At 46.4% G+C, this 20,893-nt stretch overlaps 1 protein-coding gene across 1 annotated transcript in view; it reads right to left on the bottom strand.

The window, feature by feature from the left end:
- Positions 1-12,895, bottom strand: part of FAM110B (family with sequence similarity 110 member B) — a 108,792-nt gene extending 95,897 nt beyond the window's left edge. Inside the window, exon 1 of the mRNA XM_054179331.1 lies at positions 12,765-12,895. The gene's annotated coding sequence lies outside the window, so the exon portion shown is untranslated. The remainder of the gene's footprint in view (positions 1-12,764) is intronic.
- Positions 12,896-20,893: the final 7,998 nt, after the last annotated feature.

Below are 20,893 nucleotides of genomic sequence, written 5' to 3' on the forward strand. Positions count from 1 at the left end.
TAGAATCAATAAGGTTGGAAAAGACCTCAAGGATCATCAAGTCCAACCTCAAGTCAATACCTCATGACTACTAAACCGTGGCACCAAGTGCCACATCCAATCCCCTCTTGAACACCTCCAGGGATGGGGACTCCACCACCACCCTGGGCAGCACATTCCAATGGCTAACAACTCTCTCAGTGGAGAACTTTCTCCTCACCTCCAGCCTAAACTTCCCCTGGCACAGCTTGAGACTGTGTCCTCTTGTTCCAGTGCTGGTTGCCTGGGAGAAGAGACCAACCCCCTCCTGGCTACAATCTCCCTTCAGGTAGTTGTAGAGAGCAGTAAGATCTCTCCTGAGCCTCCTCTTCTCCAGGCTAAGCAACCCCAGCTCCTTCAGCCTCTCCTCACAGGGCTGTGCTCCAGACCCCTCCCCAGCCTCGTTGCCCTTCTCTGGACACATTCAAGTGTCTCAATGTCCTTCTTAAACTGAGGGGTGCAGAAGTGGACACAGGTCTCAAGGTGTGACCTAAGCAGTGCTGAGCACAGGGGCACAATGACTTCTCTGCTCCTGCTGGCCACACTATTCCTGATGCAGGCCAGGATGAAGTTCAGCATTCTATATATTGCCTAAAAGAAGAGGAGAAAGGCATTAAGGAAAGAGGAGTAAATCCAGTGCTGCAGCTCCAGGACTAAATGGAGAACTATTTTATTGCTCCTTTCAGCTCGGTATATTATGGTACTGAATTAGACTTCTTTGAAGGAGGACTTCACAGGGCTTGCTAGCAGTCTACAGTCTGGTTCAGCATTAAGGACAGATGACTTCATTTTCAGACTGCTTTCATAATTTGCACTAAGTTGAATGAAGTGCTCCATGAAAGCAAATCACACTGATTAAGGAACAGGTTTTGTTTCTCATTAGAAATTCAGCTTCAAATTAGTGGAAGTTCTAGGCATGGGAAAAGACATAGCAGAAAGACTGGAACATCACAGCAGCTAACTTTGCATTAGACAGTATCTGTATCACAAGTGCTGTAACACAGAGTCTCCTTGCCTTCCAGTCTGATTCACACTGCAATTCATACAAAAGTTTGGGTTGAAAGGGATCTTTAAAGCTCATCTTGTAGTAAGCAGGGACATCTTTAGCTAGACTAGATTGCTCAGAGCCCCCAACCAACCTGACAACCTGGAATGTTTCCAGGGAGGGGGCATCTCTCTGGGCAGCCCGGGCCAGGGTTTCAGAAGCCTCAATACAAAAACATTCTACCTTCTACCCACTGAGTCTAAATCTACCTCTATTTCCTCAAACTTAACCCACAGCAGTGGGTGACATGCTACCAGGCTGCAGCACTGCAAGACTAACCACATCCACTCCTAAGCCACAGCACAACTATTAGGTGCAAACATTGCCAAGACTTTCCTGATGTCTGTCCCTTCAGTCTCCACTTCGTCCCACCCCGGCTGTAACACCCACAGGAAAGAGGTTTCAAGGAAAATGTTTTGGCCCTGCAGCAAAAAGGGGACACAAGCAAGCATAGGTCTGTGGTGGCAGCTCTTCCACTCTACAGCTCAGTCTCCTCTGATCAGACTATGCCATCATTCAGCAGCAAAGCAAGCCCAGTCATTAGCAGCATTAGATCAGTATTAACGAGAGCACAGGAGGCAAACATCCCTCCCTACTCTCTGGCTGTGCAGTGCAGCCCACACCATGCAGTAAAGCACTTGTAGGAGGAGGAAGAGTGCAAGGTTCTGATTTCATACTGGGGCAGGGCACCTTATAAAAAGTCTTTTCAGTAACAGCCATCCAGAAGCAATATGGAAATCAAATCAGTTGATTGCAACAATCTCAACAGCATCATTTGATACCTCCACAGTAATTCTTAGATAATGAGAGTTTAGAAAGAGAAATCCTTTCTTTTATTAAACCAAACATAGCTGGAGGACAGGGCCTCTCCCTACAGCTTCTGCCTATTCCATTTGAGGCCAAGTAATGAAAACTTTAATACCGCTTAGCCAGCAAAGCACAACTTAATTCAGCTTCTATCTCTCCAAAGCCTGTAATTCTTTGGTCTAGTCTTCATGAAGAGCACTTTAAAAATGTTTTAGCTGTAAGGTGAACATTCCATAGAATCATCTCTGTGCATGCCTGTCTATGGGTGGTAAGGACACTGCTCCAGAAGGCATGGCGGAGCGCACAGCTCCCCTCCTGGGCGCCAGAAGGCCAAGCTAAGTGTACCTACAAGGTTAGGGCAGAAAAGTAAAGCCACAGAGATATAAATGGGTTCACCCTCATGCTATGGACAAGCCAGGTGTGAGGACACAGCCATGTCACAGCTCAATGTGCCAGAGACTGCACAGGTTGTGAACATATCAAAGCCCAGTGCTTGCTATAAACGTTCATGGGCCTTGGGGACAGCGACAATGCAAGGTACAGAGGCACTGGCAACCAAACAAAGTCCCAGAGCTGCCCAAAGCATCAGGAGATACCATGCAAGGCACCACTGGATCCCAGGGAAGCCACAACTCCAAATTCTCCATGTAACACTTAAAAACTTTCCTCTAGGACAGTCCTATACCCCTGCTTCAGTTCAGTGTCTGATTTCCCACTCTGCAGAAAATAAATCCTTCCATTCTGGCATTAAGGGAGGCCTCTAGGTTTTCATTCACATTCAGCATTCACTTGGGAAAATTTTCCTTCATTCTTGATCACTCCCCCACATAATAACACAAACCATGGAAAACAGTAGGCCACTGACTCAATTTTGCATTTGCAGTACATCTGGGGGAAAGTCTGCTGCAATCATTTTGTTCTACCTCATCAGCACTCCTGTTCTTTAATAGGCTTTCTGCATAAAACCCATGCAGACAAATTAACAGGATGAGGTATTTCAAGTAGTTCTTGGTCTTTATGGTTCATTCACTCATTTAAGTCGTATTTGCTGTCAGGTGAAAGGTTCCTAGATCAGAGGAGGGTAATTCACAATCTGCCTAGTGCACCAGGCTTCACAACTGGAGCCATCGCATCAGAACATAGTTTGAAAGTATGTAAAAGATGTAAAACCAAGAGATTTTTAGGACTAAATGTTTTCAACAGCTAAAAATCAGAACTGCAGAGAGCAGTTGTTTTTCCCTCATCTTTCAGAGCCTTGAAAGATCCCATTTAAAATTCCACTCCCAGCAGCAACAGCCCAAAGAAGCCCTATGAAAGGTATATAGCAAAGCTGTATCCTGAATGTTCCCCATCTTACATGTGCTGAGTGAAAACCATATGTCTATTTGTGTGCACTTCTGCAATTGCACTTTTCATTCATTAAGATGAGAAATGGCTTCTTTTATGCAATCTGCTACTAGTCAGATAGCAAAACATTGTGATATCTGGTAACTGACTTGCTGGTTGGGGCTTTAGGAGAGTGGGTTGGTGGTGGTTGGGTTCCCCACTCCCCCCTCCCCCCTTCCTGTGAGAGGAAAGCTTTTCCCAAAGGATTTAAGCCATTTCATAAAACAAATGTTAAAACAAAGACACTTTTGTTTCAGGGCTGAAGGGTTTGTTTTGATTTAAGGGGGATGGAGAGGGAAGGAAGAGAGAGATGACAGTGATCATCTTTCAAATTAAACAGGAAAAAAGGAGATCTCTCATTCCTAAAATAGAAACTGTGATAGCACAAATTTGCTATAATAAGCAGGCCATCGGGGGGGGGGGGGGGGGGGGAAGGGGAAAAAACACAGAAACTTTTTCTTTCCTAAATAATCAAATTTGTCTATTACAATCACAAGTGAACACCTCAAATTCCTACAGTGAAGATTAGAGAGAAACAACATTTTCTCCCCAAATTGAAGTGTTTACACTGTGCATTCCTATACGCTGGGCTTCACTGGAGTCAATTTCTTCTTTTCCTCACAGTTCAGCAAATAGGAAAAAAGGGGGGGGGGGGAAATACCTGAATTGTGTGGCTTTCAATGCAGAAAGATCTTGAGGGTTCTCTTCAGCTAAAGCTTCAGCAACTCAGCCCAATAAATAATTTCAGGTACTGAAACAGGACCCAAAACTACAAAAGGAGCAGCCCCATGAGCCTGCACAGCACATGTTGCAACATGTGGACAGCACAGTAACAATAAATAAAGTAAAAGCTAATCAAACCACCTGAAGTCCTTCACCACAGTGTGTGTGAAGGTCTTTCAGGCACTCTCGAGCGAGCAGAACGTCACATCTGCAAACATCTCCCGAGGATCTATGCAAAAACATCACAGAAATCTCACATGTTGTGGAACTGGGATTCAAGTTTGTGATTGGCAACATTAATGAATGGCATTACTAGATTTATCACTAAGTTGTGTCCATTTTTGGGTCAAGAAGTCCAACAAGTCACCTTCAGTGAAAAAGCATCCAATCTAAACAGAGCAAAAGCAATCCAAGCCCCACTCACACTGCATACCATTTAAACCCATTCAAGACTGTCACCCCCTGCAATTCTCATTCAATATCCCAAACCACAGAACCACACAGAATATACATGGTTGAAAGACAGCTTCAAGATCCAGTCCAACCTTTGACCCAGCACTGAAGGGTCAACACTAAACCATGTCCCTAAGCACCAGGTCCACAGGCTGCTTGAACACCCCCAGGGCTGGTGACTACCACTGCCCTGAGCAGACCATTCCAATGTTTGAGAACCCTTTCAGTGGAGAAATATTTCATAGCATCAATAAGGTTGGAAAAGACCTCAAAGATCAAGTCCAGCCTGTCACCCAAGACCTCACGACTACTAAACCATGGCACCAAGTACCACATCAAATCCCCTCTTGAACACCTCCAGGAATGGGGACTCCACCACCTCCCTGGGCAGCACATTCCAATGGCTATCAACTCTCAGGGAAGAACTTTCTCCACACCTCAAGCCTAAACTTCCCCTGGCACAGTTTGAGGCTGTGTCCTCTTGTTCTGGTGCAGGTTGCCTGGGAGAAGAGACCAACCCCCTCCTGCCTACAACCTCCCTTCAGGCAGTTGTAGAGTGCAATGAGGTCTCCCCTCAGCCTCCTCTCCTCCAGACTGAACAACCCCAGCTCCCTCAGACCCACTGGGAGAACTCCACAGCCACACACTTCAGTAACATCACAGCTCAGAAAGGCAAAACACCAGAGATAACAACAATCTTGCCATTAAAAACAACCTGCAAGTGAAATGTGTCACATTTTAGCTACTTGTACTTACATGACTAATTTACAAAGCTTACTATTATATTTGAATTCTCTCTAAATGTGGTGTGCACACGTGGGAAATAACAAACTGTTCTTAATTAAGGTATTTTTTTAAGAAGCCAGTGGAGGTGGACAGGAGAAATAAGTCTGTCAAATAGATGACAACAGCAACATTGTTTTTTAGATAGATAGATAGATAAAGTATATATATATCAAGTACAAATAAAATGCATATTATCATCACCATCTCAAAAGTGCTTCACCCAGCTATTAACTGATTCTCCTCCATCCCAGCTGAAGCTGAATACATCCATAAAGAGATCCAAGAAACTGTTTGGTTGCTAGTGGCCCCCTGACCTCCCCCAAATGGTAACATGCACTTGTCAAATAGAGAAGGACAACATACAAAGGTCATCACAAATCCAAAGGTCAGGGTCCACTCATGAATTTGGGTGGTTATTTAAAACAGACCCATCTAATACCATGGCGAGGCACTGGACAGTGGAGGAAGACTGTTACCAAAGGTCCTTACACAGCACAGGGACACTCCTTCAGCTCCTGTGTGCACAAACCCATGTGGATATCTGAAAGTTAAACCACTGGGAAAGGCGTAGAACATCCTTTCTCTCCTCCTCCTCCTGTCCACAATTCTTTTCTCGTGCTTTGTTTTGAAATGATGCAAGACACCATGCAATTTACAGATTCTCACATCTAAAAGGTTCTCCTGCAGTTTGCTCTGAGGTTCTGCTTTGTTCCTTCCCCCGCTGTAACCTCTCTTCATGCAAAATGTGCTTTTCTAAACAGTTCAACCCCAAGGAGCTAATAGATATCCCACAGTTACATCACAGCCATGAATAAAACATGAGCTTTCCAATCCAATTTGGACACCAGTTAATGTGCACGCTGAGTTCATGTGTAATATGTAAGCACTTCTCCTTCATTTCCCTCTTCACCAGTTTGTTCATTCAAGCTTTCCACAACTCTCACTTTCTCAATCACATTTGCTTTCAGGTATGCACGTTCCAGGTTCTACCTCCATCTCTTTAACCACTAGCTCCTTGCTTCAGTCCATTTCTCTGCTTCCCAGCCTGACCATGCTCACCACAAACAGACAGTTCCTTGCCTTATTAACAAGATGAAGGCTGTTCCTTTCCATTTGCTTCAGCTGCAGACAATACTGGCTGCTGCTGTTATCTTCCCTGCCCAATAAAGTATTAAAACATTTCCTCCCATTTCTTGAGGCAGGCTTTTCCAAGACCTCCAATTGTAACAGGAAATTATTTGAGCGATTTTCTTTCTGAAGAACACAGCAAAGCATCAGGAGAACAAGTGCTCTGCTCCCTGATTTGCTAGGCACTTGTTTGAATACGGGCTGAACCTCTCCATTGTAAAGCTGAAATCACTTTTCCACCTCATCCACTAATACCTGGAACGTGAAGGCCGCCCAGCGAAAGCCGCTGCACAAACCCAGAGCAGAGCCCTGGTCTCATCTCTTTTAATGATACACCCAACAATCATAGAAAGGGGCAATATAAGAGCAAATGAAAAATCACAATAAGCTAGCCTAGTAACACATGCTAAAAGCTACCAAGACAATAAATTCAATTTTCCCTGGGATTGTTCAATTATTCTTTTGATGGCTCAACACAATCTCTTTCCGTTTATTTCCTGTGGGGCATGCTGAGACACTGAGCTGATTACACAGCTCCCCTCTGAAGGAAAAACATACAGTCAAAGTAAACACCTAAAATTTAATACTTCAGATTTTTAATAAACTGTGCTGGAAAGGAGTTTGCAACTGGATTACTTCTAAGGAAGGAAGACACCTGCTTTATAAATTCAAAGCAAAGAGACATCAGGCAACATGAAGACGCTGATCTTGCTTTGATGGAAAACACTCTCCAAGCACCTTATTGGTTTTTTTTAAGGATTCTTCTCAAGATACAGTCACAGAGATGACACACCTTCTTCTTCCTTTCTGAAGAGTCACCTCCACACTTCCAGAAGTTTGAGCGGGCACACAAAGCCTAGCTACAGGAGAGCTTGTAAATGGACAGACCCTGGTGCTATAGCAACAACCAAATCAAGTCTGAGCCTCAACAGGGCCCTGGGCAACCTGATCTGGTTGAGGATGCCCCTGCTTACAGCAGAGGGGGTTGGACTAGATGGCCTTTGGAGGTCCCTTCCATACCAGACCAGTCTATGATTCTATGAAGTCAGCATAGTGTAGCCTTCAAACCACATACACCAGGCCAGGTACTACACCTGCAAAACAACTCTATTGAGCCCTGGAACACGAGGATGCAGCCAGTGTCACAAGCACTTCTAAGATCAGAGAGCATGAAATCAGGCAGACAAATACAAGCACACACAAAAGGAGAGCATAATCCTTTTATTTATTTATGGGTCCAAGTCACCCACCCTGACCTCCAGCCTGCATGCCCATTTATGCATTTTCTGTCCCACATATATTAATTTGTGGTTATCTTTAATATTTTATGGGTTAGCCTTGATTCCATTATGCACTAAGAAGAAAAAGCAGGCAGCTACTCATGCCATGAATGTGTTTTTTTCAATTGTTATAAATTGCATCCACCATCAAGTGGCTGGACAACACATACCACCCAAAAATAACTTTTTCTGCTCATTACACCTCTTTTGCTGAAGCATTTTCTATTTCTCTTGACTAGCAGTGAAGATTGAAGTATAAAAAGTTGATAAAGCTATGGTAGCTTGAGTCACCTGAGCTGCCCATTTCCCTAACAGCCACATGCAAACAAACACAAACTACAACTTGAAAGACGTACAGCTGGAAGGGCATCCAGAATCTGACAGTTAGGGAACTCATCTTGAACTCCCCATGTACACACATTCAACAAGCCACCAAATCACCCCTCCTGGATATGAAGTTTTTAAATCCAAAGCTACAGATGAGCTTTCAGTTTATGACCCTTCCTCCTCCCCAAGAATTTGCCCCAGGGGATTTATAAGCAGCTGCCATCTCCCCTCTCTGCCATTACTAAGCCACAAAGCCCAGCGCAGGTTAAGTTTTGGTCTCTCATCTAACTCCATCACACCCCATCCTCTCTGCAGCCTGCATGTCTCTGTCCACATTCCACTCAGTATTTTCTGTACCCAAGTGACCAGACCTCTGTGCAGCACTTGACATGAAGTCTCCCAAATGCCTTGCAGAATAGCTTGCCTGTTTCTGCTGAAGAGCTCTCACCGAGAGCTTTCATTTCATGCTCACCATCAGTCAGACCATGCCATTCAGGCCTTTTCCTCCAAGCCTGTTTTAAAGGATGCCTTGCCAGCTGATAGCAGATGTGTTGTTAATAATCACTCAGTAGATAACTTCACTTTTGGAGCTATTTAACTTCCTCTCATTCCTGTTGCTTCAGTCATCACAGGCATTCAGCTCTTCCTGTGCAATAATCCAACCCCACTTGCTGCTGACTGAGTTTCCTATCTTTGCCTCATCAGCAATCATCCTCAGCAGACTGAGCCTGTACAGGGCCCTGAGAAAACCAGCCCTCCACTATTGCCAACTCGGAGCAGTGATTCCTTTATTCACATGCTGACAGTCACAATTTCTCCTTCAAGAGACACCTCACCATTCTTTAGCCAAGCCCCATACTTCCACTTTAGTCATTTTCAGTGTCATGCCTGCCATGGTGTGTATCAAACTGAACCCTTCTGCTCCTTTTGTCTAGGATATTCAGTACTTAACCAGTAATAATGCAACTTTAGTCTTCCATGACCTAATTGTGGCAAAGCCATGATGCATTTTATCCTGTTTTCCACTTATCTTTGTATACTTAATTACTTTTTCCATTCCAAATTTGCCCTAAATCCTTGAATACTATTGAGACCAGAGGAAAATGCATGAAGATTTTCTTCTCTTCTCCCTTTAAAATAAATGCAAGTACACTTCTTTTCCTATATTGCTATCACAACCATTACATTCAATTTGATGGATAACAACCAATCCTTTCATTTTTTAACCTGGCTCCACTGTCCTGTGCAAACTCCTTCAGACCCTTTGATTCCACAGCCTGTCTTAGATCTGGAAGCAGGCATAAGACATTCATTCTGGTCATTTCTCTTTGGCACCCTTTCTCCCACCTTCAAACCCTCACCTCTATCTAAAACTGGTTACAATTGCTGATTTTGGAAGTATTAGACACATTTTCAACTACGCTCTGGTCCTCCCAACATCATAGCCAAGTTCTCTTCTCCTTCAGTTTTTTTTCCCCCTCTTCATCTTAAATTTCTTCATGCATTGCTTTTGGCAATTCATGTGCTACCCCTGCAGTTCCTCCTCTGATGATCAATCCCCTCCTTCACCTCATTCCTTACAGGTTTTCTGGTAACTTGCAGTATCTTATTCTTGCAGCAAGGTCCAAAGCCCCACTTGGCAAGTTTTTCCTCCTCCTTCACATGCAGTTTCCAAGCAGCTGTTGTACCTTCCACTTAAGGCAGACCAAGCCTTTTCCTTTTTTTTTTTTTAAAGCCTCTAACTCCACATCTCTTCAGCCCTGTGGACTTCACAAACTAGCTCTTCTTGCCCTGCTAAAACAAAGCATTCTTGAAATCAAACCACTTTGTAGCTGACATACACGTATGCCTCAGTTTAATTAAAATAAGGAACCTGTGGTTAATCAACACATGGGTTTAAGGCTTTGTGGAATGGAGCCGGATTCTAGCAGTGGAAAGCAAGACCCAGTGTCAGCCATGGAGAGACCAGAGACATTCCTTACCCAGAGTTCAAACACGAACCTTTATTTACCCTGCATTCCACTCCAATTAATGGATGAAACTGACCCTCTGATATTTCATGGACTGATTTCCAATCAGCTGTCTCCACTGGAAAACATACCCACAAAAGCACACTTGAGGAACACACTCCTTCTAGTACCTCAAAGGTGCTCTTGAGCTCTGAGCAGCCAGAACACATTTGCAAGGCTACACCTTGCAAGTTGACTCAGTTTTGCCTCACTAAATCAATATTAACCCTCCAGATTTTGGAGGATAACACTAACCTTGAACTCAAAACTATCTCCCACCCACTGGAAGACTGAACCCGTATTAAGTGCCTGCAGCAACAATTTGAGATCTGACATCTCCAGTGTGCTCACCACAAGCCCGTGAGGTGGAAGGAAGGATGGTGCTGATGGTCAGGTGCTACAGTAGGACACGGAGAGAGCTGCTGTGGCAAAGTGACAGTGAATGACCTCCACACGAATCTGCAGAGCACCATTTCTCTCAACTTGAGTTTGTGATACCATTTTCTTCACATGGCTGCACTGGCATGAGGGCGGTCCAGGCCTTCTGTGCAACAGCAAGAACATGCTACGTAGGCTATCAGCTCCATCGAGGCAGTAAATCACACTAACCACCACATTCCTGGTATACCTCTACCTACACTGTGGTACACTAGCACCTGCCTCCTACCTCCTGCTCAGAGGCTGCAACCCGCAGAAGGGAAACTGACACTACGTTTCCAATGCACCTACAAGAGAAGTCTGGCAGGGCATAGAGCGCAGTCAGCTCCACTTGCCCCACATCATGTCAAGGGCTGCCTGCTGTCTCTGAAGGACTGCTGGTGGTCTCTGCACCCACCTCCCTTTGGCCACTGTCACCAACAAGTACATCTCCCCAAGGAGCACATTCATGCCGCTCGTGCCTTCTGTTCCCACGACTGGTCTAGCAGGTTCAATTCATACGAGTCACAGAATGGTTTAGGTTGGAAGGGACCTTAAAGGTCACCTAGTTCCAGCCCCCCTTGCCATGGACAGGGACACTTCCCACTAGACCAGCTTGCTCAAAGCCTCATCCACCCTGGCTTTGAACTCCTCCACAACTTCTCTTAGCAACCTGTTTCAGTGTCTTAGCACCCTCACTGTAAAGAATTTTGTCCTAATCTCTAGTCTAATTTTACCCTCCTCAAGCTTCAAACCATTCCCTCTCTTTGGGTTCAGCCACCCTCTGAACTCTGGAGCATGGCAGTGGACACATAAAAAGACAATTAACTCTGTTAGTCACACATGAGGAACTAATGTGCCACCTTTAACTCCAGAATGACTTTAAAGTGTTTTATCTTGTTAATTCTAGGTCAGTTGAGCGCACGTGTGGTATGGATTACACTGACCCTTTTAGAGCTCTCAACATTTTCAGCTAAGTAGGACACTTAACATCAGACACAAGCCAGGCTGTGCACCTCCTGCACACCACCATCAGAGAGCTGGGCTTTGTGGGCAGAACCAGGGACAAGCTGCTTTAGGAAGCACGGCTCTTATGGCACAGAAGTATGAATGTGAAATAAATGATACACGGCAAACCTGACCCCGGCATCAGAGCAAAACCATACAGGCATTTTACAGGAAGAAAAAGCATTTGAACTCAAGTGACCTTTGCAAACGCACCCAACAAATCAGTGGCAGATTTACCAACACAGCGAGTACGAGCTAAGTGATAAGAAGGCCTACATTAAAGAAGAAAGTTGCCTTGCTGCTTGCAAAACACAAGAGCATTGTCATTTTAAACACAAAGGAGATGTTTCATCCCCACGTATCTGGAGACAGTAACTGCAGACTTTAAAGACAAGCAAGGATCAACACTGCAAATGACCATGAATTTAGAAAACTTAATGCTCCGATTCAGTGGAGATGTCAATTTGCCAGTGCCAGGTCTTTGAAAGTTTTAACCTTCTTCTCTGCCCTGTGAGCTGCCATGTATGTATCGGATCCTAAGCCATGAATAAGTCCTTTGCTCTCCCTTCTTCCCCGAGTAAGGGAAAAATAAGGGGGGGGAAATGCATTTTTAAGTAAACTTCGTCTTGGATAAGCCTCCTCCCACCTGAAGTTTGCTTTAGGTCAGAGGCGCACTGTGCCCCGAAAGCAAGCGTGGGCAGGCCCGATCCCAGCCGGTGCTGTGACAGATGCGAAGCGGACCCGGGCGAGGGCGGTCCCCGGGGAGGCGACCATGTGCTCGGCCCCGCGTCCTACCCGACAGGGCACCCCGGGGAGCAAGCTCACACTTCACACCGGCTCGGAGCAGTTAGTCCAGCAGCTATCACTTCCAGCCGCTTTCTCCTGGGCCATATGTTTTCCCCTGACATTAGCGAGGAATTTCATAGGAGCCAAACCGCTCTGCCCGCCCCGCTGCCGACCTGCTCGCTGGCTGGGAGCTGTGGAACCGCCGCCCCCAAAGGCAGGAGCACTAAGCCCGACCAGCCCCAGGCACCCACCCGCGGTGTCCACCCCATGGGAGCCGCTCTCTATCACCGGAGGGAGCCGCCCGCCCCACCGACCCTCGGCGCAGGGCAGGGCAGAACTAGGCAGGGCGGCTCCTGCCGCAGCGCCCGGCGGGGGCGAGCCCCCCACCCGTCCCCGGGGCACCGCCAGCCCCGCGCCCACGCCGCCGGCCGCTCGCCAGGTGTCCACCGGGGCCGGCTGTGGGGGTTCCTGCCAGGGGCCGCCGGCAGCAAGCTGGGGATCGGCTGCGGGACGGCGCCGCGTTCAACGCCGGGCCCCGCCATGCACCGGAGCAGCGGCCGGCCCGGCCCAGCATCTAGCTGCCGCCCTTACCGTCCTCGCCAGCGCGGCGCTGGAGCCTCCCGGAGAGGAGCGAGGAGAAGCCGCGGGGAAGAGCCGGGGCCGAGAAAGCAGCCGCCACCGCCGCGAAGAGGAGGACGAGGAGGGGGCGGAGGATCGGCGGCGGAGGGGAGGAGACGGAGGGGCGGGGGGAGCCGAGCGCCTGGCAGCTGCCTGCCCGCCCGCCCTCCGCGCAGCCGGCGCTTCCTCCCGACACGCTGCCGAGGCGAGCCGGGCGCGGGGGCCGGGGCTGCGGGGTCCGCCCAGCGCCAACGGGCCCGGCTGGTGGGGCGGGGAGCCCCGGGCGGGCGGGTTTGCCCCTCGCCCTTTCCCGCGCTGCACAAAGGGGATCCGCTGCTGCCGCCTTTGTTCGGCCGAGAGGCGCCCAGGGAGGGAGGGGAGGGAGAGCAGCGCGGGGGGTGCAACGCTGGACGCTGTTCCCACCCCAGGGTTGTGCCTCCGGCCCTGGCAGATGCGGGGCAACTTCACTGGAGTTAATTTGGGTCTGTGCTGAACCCCCCCACACCTCTGCCAGTGCCAAACGCTGCTGGGCATCCAGCGCTATGCTCAACTTACAGCTGCCTGGCCGTGCCTCAGGAGCTGGCTGGTGACTCCTGTTAAATTAAGGTGTTTGGGTTTTTTAATTGCAGAGGGTAGAAGGGATCGTGAAGATCAGTTTCTTTGTATTCTGCACTTGGCAGCCACCAAGCACCATCAAGGAATTAATTTCAGGTACACCTTTATCGCGTTGCCTGTGCTGGTGCACGGATTTTCTTCCAAAGGTTGCTCCTCATGTGCTTAGTGATATACAAATCCAGTTGTCTGCTGATTACTGAGGTACCTTCCCAAAGTGCAGGTTTTGCCACAGTACTGCATTGTTCATCCTAGAAGTCTCCATCTTACTGACTCCTGTCCTTCAGTTCAGGCACTCAATCGTTTTGGTTGAAAGAGACCTTTTGGATCATCAAGTCCAACCGTTAACCAAGCACTACCAGGTCACGCCTGACCCTTGCCCCCCAGCACCACACCTGTACAGCTTTTAAACTCCTCCAGGGATGGCAGCTCCACCACTGCCTTGGGTAGCCTGTTCCAGGGCTTGACAACCTTTTTGGGGAAGACATTTTTCCTAATGTCCAAATAAGCTTCACCCACTGCAACTTGAACCCATGTTCTCTTGGTCCTTTAGGAGAAGAGACTGCCCCCCACCTAGCTTCAACCTCCTTTCAGGGAGGTGTAGAGAACAATGAGGTCTCCCCTCAGCCTCTTCTTCTCCAGGCTGAACAACCCCCGATCCCTCAGCTGTTCCTTCCTCCCGAGACCTGTACACACGTAATCATGTCACACCAGTTGAAACAGTAGAGTGGAGAGAATTTCCCTTCATTCACATCTCAGCAGAAATTGACGTACATACAAAAGAACTTGTACAAAGTCTTCTTTGATGAGTAGTTAGACTTCAGTCATTTGTATAGAGATGAGATGAACAAAATAATTCAGCCTAGGGGACCATGTATCTATAAGTGACCCTTTAAGAAAGCAGTAACTAAAGTAGCCCATGCTAGAGTTGTCAGACCAGGCACAAACTGAGAAGCTCCTTGCCAAAACGGCCTCCCTTAAAAGCTCATTCTCCTAATTCATTAAGCCTCAGCAGTTCAAAGATCCCATCTGGGAGTCCTCACTTTGCCCACAGGTCTGCTTCCCAGGCTGTAAGGGGCAGGGTAGTAGAAGGTGTTTTGGTGCTAAGCCAGCTCCTTGAGGTTAGTGCTAGACCAAGTTGCTTTGGCATGCTCTTGAGAAACAGGTGCTTTATCAGCTCCTCTAGTTATTACCTAGAAGTTATCTGTGCAGAAGGTGCCTGTTGCAAGGCATAGGTGTGTGAGGAAGGAAGAGAACCTGCAGTGCTCGGGCTCTTCCATCCACGTTATTAGCATGGACCTTCTGCTTCCTGCAAGCATTCCTGGGAATGGGAAAGAAAAGTGGGTGATTTGAAGCTTAACTCATGGAGCCATGGTGGGGCTTGCAGATAAATTTTTGTTTTCATTTTTAAATTTAAAAAATAAAGTGGAACTGATGTCCTCCTGAGTGTTGGGGGGGGGAGAAGTCTGAAGATATAAAGCAAGGTAATAAATGTGAAGGAGCCTGCCTATCCATCAGGCAGCCTTAAGTAAAGCCCATGAGCTAGAGAGATAAGCTGCATCATATATCCTTGGTACTGCCAAGACCTGCTCTCTGCATTATTCCTGGTGGACAGAAGCCAACCATCAGCTCCTGCCACATGGTGGGGTGCTCCTTTGTGCTGTGGTCAGTGCACAGGCACCCCACCTTGTGTGGCCACCTTTGACAGGAGGTGCATTTTGCCTTTCATTCTTTAGGCTAGAAGTCTGTGGAAGAGGGAGGAGGAGGCAAATGCAGCTCACCTCCTTCTATGTGAAACATTAGATGACCAGTTTTGGCCAAAAGTTTTTCTTACTCCTGGTCAAAACCAGCAATATTTTAATTCCAGGTGAATATGCAAGCAGCTGTTAAAGCCTGGGCATATGGATAGCTTTTCTGTTTGGCCCTTTCTGTGGAGTTGCTCCTCATACTACTAACTGGTGAGTTATTCTCACCCAGGCATCACATGCTGGATCACTCTATTAAATTATGCCACACTGCCCAGCTGTTGCCTCTGGGAAGAAGCATGGAGCAACCCAATTAATGTCTCACCTTTTTCATTTAGCTACTAAAATATGATCTTTTTTTTCTCACCATCAAGACCAGTGACAGCCTAGCCTCTGCCTTAGATGAATAACCAACACACTGAAGCAGCAGCTAGAGATCCCCCAGCTGCAAGACAAGCTGCAGACCTGAGCTGATCAGGAACACCCAGGGACTTCTTCATGTTCCAGATCCCTTTCATGAAACCAGCACCCTGGCCCCAGGATGATGTTTAAGGGCACATTAAGTGATTATCCTTGAACACAACTCTTTACATTTTGAGGCACCATAACCCCTGATTTATAAATAACATCTAAGGCAAGACAAACACCTGATTAAGATTATCTAATTCAATAAGAGTGCTCAATAGGAGTAGAATAAAGCATGCATAAGAAATTGTGTTGTCTGGAAGTAAGCCAAGACCCTCTGGAAATGAACATCAAATTACCCCATTCCAGACACTTCTTTTCTGTGCTTTGCTAGGAGCAGGTTATTATGACATGCATTGATCTCGTCAGTCCAGTAAAATATTTCACAGCTTTCAAAAGGTTTTGGGGACACAAAAGTTTTAAACCCCACTTATTGATCATAACTCTTCCTAAATCCATATCCATACAATAAGTAGAATAAAGCTGTTATTGCTCTGATCTGTAGCAGTACTCAGAATCCGCTGACACTACTTAAAATTTTGTTAATTAACACAGGTTCCCAAGGTCCTGTTACAGTGCAGCACAACACGAGGGTGAAGCTCTGTCCGCCTTAAACAATGCGTTGTTATTGTTCATGCAACTTGAAGCTGCCATTGACTGTGAGTCTCCATCTCACAGCTGCTTCTAAACCCAAGGTCTGCTTGAATTCCAAGAGTTTCAGCTGTATTTGGGCACAGTACGTGCTATTCACAACATCACCTGTAACTGTGAGCAAGAACAGCTGAGAGTAAAGCAGCTCATCTCCCTCTGTCTTGCTCTAGGGAGCCTGGCTGCAGAATGTTTGGGGTTTGGATTTGTCCTGCTTGTGTAAACTTCCATGTAATGATCAATACTCAATTCAAAATGCAGGCTGCTGCCTGAATTACCACGGCACTCAGGCTGAATTAGCCACAGCAGCTCAAGCACTGAATGGTGTAGCTTTCCTCCCTGCCCCTACCTCTGCAGAATATATTTACTCATGAGTCCTTCCAGTCTGCTGACCAGGAGGTGTGAAGGGAGGTCAGCATCAGCCTTCAGTAAGGGGCCAAGCTATAATGTGTAGCAGCTACACCACCAAGTATTTTAGTGTACTTCTCCTTGGTTAAATCCATGAGTGAGGCATGTGCAAACAGGGGGCTGCAGTTCACTCTGGTCCTGTATTTGTGCACTGGGCAGTATGTTATTTTTCCTTTTTTACATTTTAATAACAAGCTCTGTAGAAAATGTGTGAGCAGCATGCTGGTGGGAGCTGCAAAGCTGCAGGTATTTAGGAGTGCATAGTGTTTTCAATATTGTTTGAAGCAGGGGGCTGATGACAAATGCATTCCTCTTGCTGACCCATTCTCCTGGTGCTCAAAGGGAAGGCAGAACCCCCCTTTCTTAGCTCTCTGAGTGTCTCAGCACTACCTACAAGGGGCAGAACCCCCCTTTCTTAGCTCCCTGAATGTCTCCGCACTACCTACAAGGGGCAGAACCCCCCTTTCTTAGCTCTCTGAGTGTCTCAGCACTACCTACAAGGGGCAGAACCCCCCTTTCTTAGCTCCCTGAATGTCTCAGCACTACCTACAAGGGGCAGAATCCCCCTTTCTTAGCTCCCTGAATGTCTCAGCACTACCTACAAGGGGCAGAATCCCCCTTTCGTAGCTCCCTGAATGTCTCAGCACTACCTGCAAGGACTCACTGATGTCTTCCCTCTGCCACTTCATTCTCATCAACTTGAACTTGGTTTTATTTTGGATCCAGCACAAGGCTTTAGTTTTGTTCCTGTCTTTTTTCTCTGCTATCACCTTGGGCTTTACTTAGGAGATTGTTAGGGTTGTGTGTACTTTCTGGTTTCAGAAGTTGTGTGGAGCTAACCCCAGCTGAAACAGAGGAACTGCAGGGTGGAGGCTGCAACTACATCATTTGACATCCTGCCTCAACCCATGCAAGCAGGGAAATAAAGATGTGTCTGCTCCTTTTCCCTACATACACCCACTAAGAGAACACAGCCCCATTAAAGCTGAGCCAGACAGATAGCAGTTCTTTAATTAGGTTTCTCCTTTTAAGTGCCCCAGGAAAATTATAAGAAATACCATCTGATTGCCCAAGAACAAACGAGATATGCTTTTAAACACCCTTTATTACCAGCATTGCATAAGCATTCCAACAATCAAATCTAACAGTTTGTTATCATGGTGGCAATCCCTTTGGCTTAGCAGCAGCAAGATGAATAGCATGTCATATCTGCTCTCAGCAAATAGCTGCCTGCCTTTGTAAACAAAGCTGTCAAGACTGATTCTCCATCCACATTTGCAAATTATATCCATTGGTTATGTGTCTTGCAGCATATTTAGTATGCTGCCAGGGGAATGTTACCCTCACATCAGTTTTATACGTTGCCAACATCATAATATTGTGAGGGAACAGGTACCTTGGGAACTCTGGCTTGGATTCACTAATGCCTCCTACAGCCCCTCTGATGTGCTTGTTATCCAGTTTACAAACATTCATACCTTGCACATAAATGCATGCCAAGAGTGATTACCTTCATTACTCCAGTAAACAAAAATCACAACAACATTATATAGTGATTATACACTTAGGTTAGCCCTGAACCTCTTACAAGTAGTAAGAAACTTTTAGTTACATCTCTGAGCATCCTGCTTGCTTTCCATGTGTGTACTCATCATTGCAAAACACCTTGCCGCTAACAACAGGTCATTTATTGTCCATGTGCTCAGCTCATTCCACGAGTGAGAAGTGTATGTGATATCCTGATATTTCAGCCCTGTGTCCTCATCCCAGCACCAGCATTTTACTTACTGGCTGGCCAGGGGGAATTCACTTTAATTCCTTGCCTGGGTTTAACTGTGGGTAATATGATAATAATAGTAGTTCACAGAGGAGTGGAGTAAATTAGTTAATATGTGCCCTGTGCTTTTAGAATACAGAGTGAAATGTGAGCTTGGCACTATAATTTCAGGCCCCCCTTTGGCATTTGATGATTTTTGGGTTTTGTTTAATCTGAATAACACACACTGAAGACAAAATTGATAGTCACTGGCATTTTTAAAAAGGAAAAGTCCCTCTGATATGGCAAAACCTGTGACCATACCTCCTTAACAACAGTTAAGATACAGGTATTTGAAGTGCTGTCATTTTGTACATTTCACTGACAAAAGTGAGCCCATTTTTTCCTATTAAAAAACCCCAACACCATCTATCATGCTAATTTTGACATTTTATGTTAATGATCTGTAATAAAGTAATGCCATTTCAACAGAGAGTTCTAATTAGCTGCCAGGAACACAATATAGTTGTGTATAATTACAAATTCTCTGTGTGAGGAGAGCTGCCTTGTTCTCATTACAGGGACTAAAACCACAGAGCATCACATTTCTGCTTATTGTACAGAGGAATGTAAGAGCACACTCCTGACCCCAGTAGGGAATGGCACAGAGGACAGAATCAGAAACAGATAGATAATGTGATGACACTAAACTGTGAGGCAGAGTTCCTCCCTGGAAAAAGCCTTCACCCTGCTTCTATGTTCCCATCTGTCTGCAGGTCTCTGGCTGCTACAGCTCTGGAATACCAAGGCAGGAGTTTCTTCTCTTCAGCTAATCAAGCCAGCATGGGGAGTGATGCTATCAGGGAAGGCTGCATTGGAAAGGGAGATGAGAAAGATCCAGCAGTTCCTGTAGCACGCAGTAAACACTACAGGAGAGTCACTATGGAAGCCCTTTATTGCCTGTTGCATGGCTTTCTCCTTTAATTACCAGGAGCTAGGAAATCCAAGATCAAGAGAGATGGGTCAATATTGCCTGGTGTGACTGAGTAGCATTCAAGCCAGCTGAGATATGGAGTGGTTGTCAGAATCTAATCAGAAGCTGTGAGTTCTGATTTCAGGGTCTCACTATTATTAAAGCAGATCTATTTTTATTCCAGTTGCTGTGTGAGGTGCAGAACTAGCTCAGAAACACATAGGGGAAGGGACAGAACAATGCACCTAGCTCTCAAGAACTAAAAATGGTTTGTGCTGGTGAAGTATTAATCCAGACAGTGGTGTTTGTTTTCCTGAGAGCAAGCTTGCTGTAGCCCTTGCTAGAGTTGTGTGCACTTTTTCTTTCCTCACAAAAGAGGGTCAGCTTTACAAGGATCTTGGGAACAGTTTAAGGAGAAGGAATACTAAAAGATGAGTGTGAAGTGAGCTATATGTGGATATGAATAACTTGTCATTTAAACGACTGCGATATGTGAAAATAAAGATGAATTAATCATAATGTGTCGCTCATGGTATCTGTTGTGTTTGAACCACTTTCTGAGAACAGGCCCAGTGATACTGAAGTACTTTGCAGCTGAAGAAACACACTAATGTGAGAAACTAAAGTCTTAATCAAAGGCTGGGCTATAAGGTTAACACCTTTATAGCTACATGCACTTTTTTGTCCTTTTCATTACAGCACTCTGCTGGAAGGAACAGGTGCCACTTTCTCAAGAACTTCATCTGCCAGAATTGCTGCCTCAAAGCAGCTCTTTCCCATTTTTTCCCCAAGTCTACATGAAGAAGTGTCCAGAAGGCTGACAGTTTTAAGTTGCTTGAGAGGTTTCACTTCCCCTTTGGCTGAGTGCTGGCAGCAAGGCTCTCACACCCTCTCAGTGCCCCAGCGGGCCCAGGGTCCCACCAGGGTGCAGGGTGAGTTGCCTTCATGTCAGTGAGGCTATCAGAGGGAGGTTATTTAAAGCAGTTTTGAAGAGTATGAAATGACCCCACATCCCATATCTTGCTTTTGCTTTCTGGCTTGGTTTCTCTGTTGGGAACAGCTCAGCAGGCAGCACAATGTAGCCTTATTGCCTAACACCAAGCGTGCAATGCCACCCTTGTACTCACCTGGGACGCTCCTCCACTGGAGCTGCAGCTGTGTTCTAGGCACTGCTTCCCCCAAACACAGAATAGAATTAACCAGGGTGGAAGAGACCTTCGAGATCATTGAGTCCAACCTATCATCCAACACTGTCTAATCAAATAAACCATGGCACCAAGCATCCCATTAAGTCTCCTCCTAAACACCTCCAGTGATGGTGACTCCACCACCTCCCTGGGCAGCACATTCCAATGGGCAATCACTGTTTCTATGAAGAATTTCTTCCTAACATCCAGCCTAAACCTCCCCTGGAGCAGCTTGAGACTGTGTCCTCTTGTTCTGGTGCTGGGTGCCTGGGAGAAGAGACCAACCCCCTCCTGGCTACAACCACCCT

This window comes from Dryobates pubescens, chromosome 3 (genome assembly GCF_014839835.1).
Source record: "Dryobates pubescens isolate bDryPub1 chromosome 3, bDryPub1.pri, whole genome shotgun sequence".
NCBI lineage: Eukaryota > Metazoa > Chordata > Aves > Piciformes > Picidae > Dryobates > Dryobates pubescens.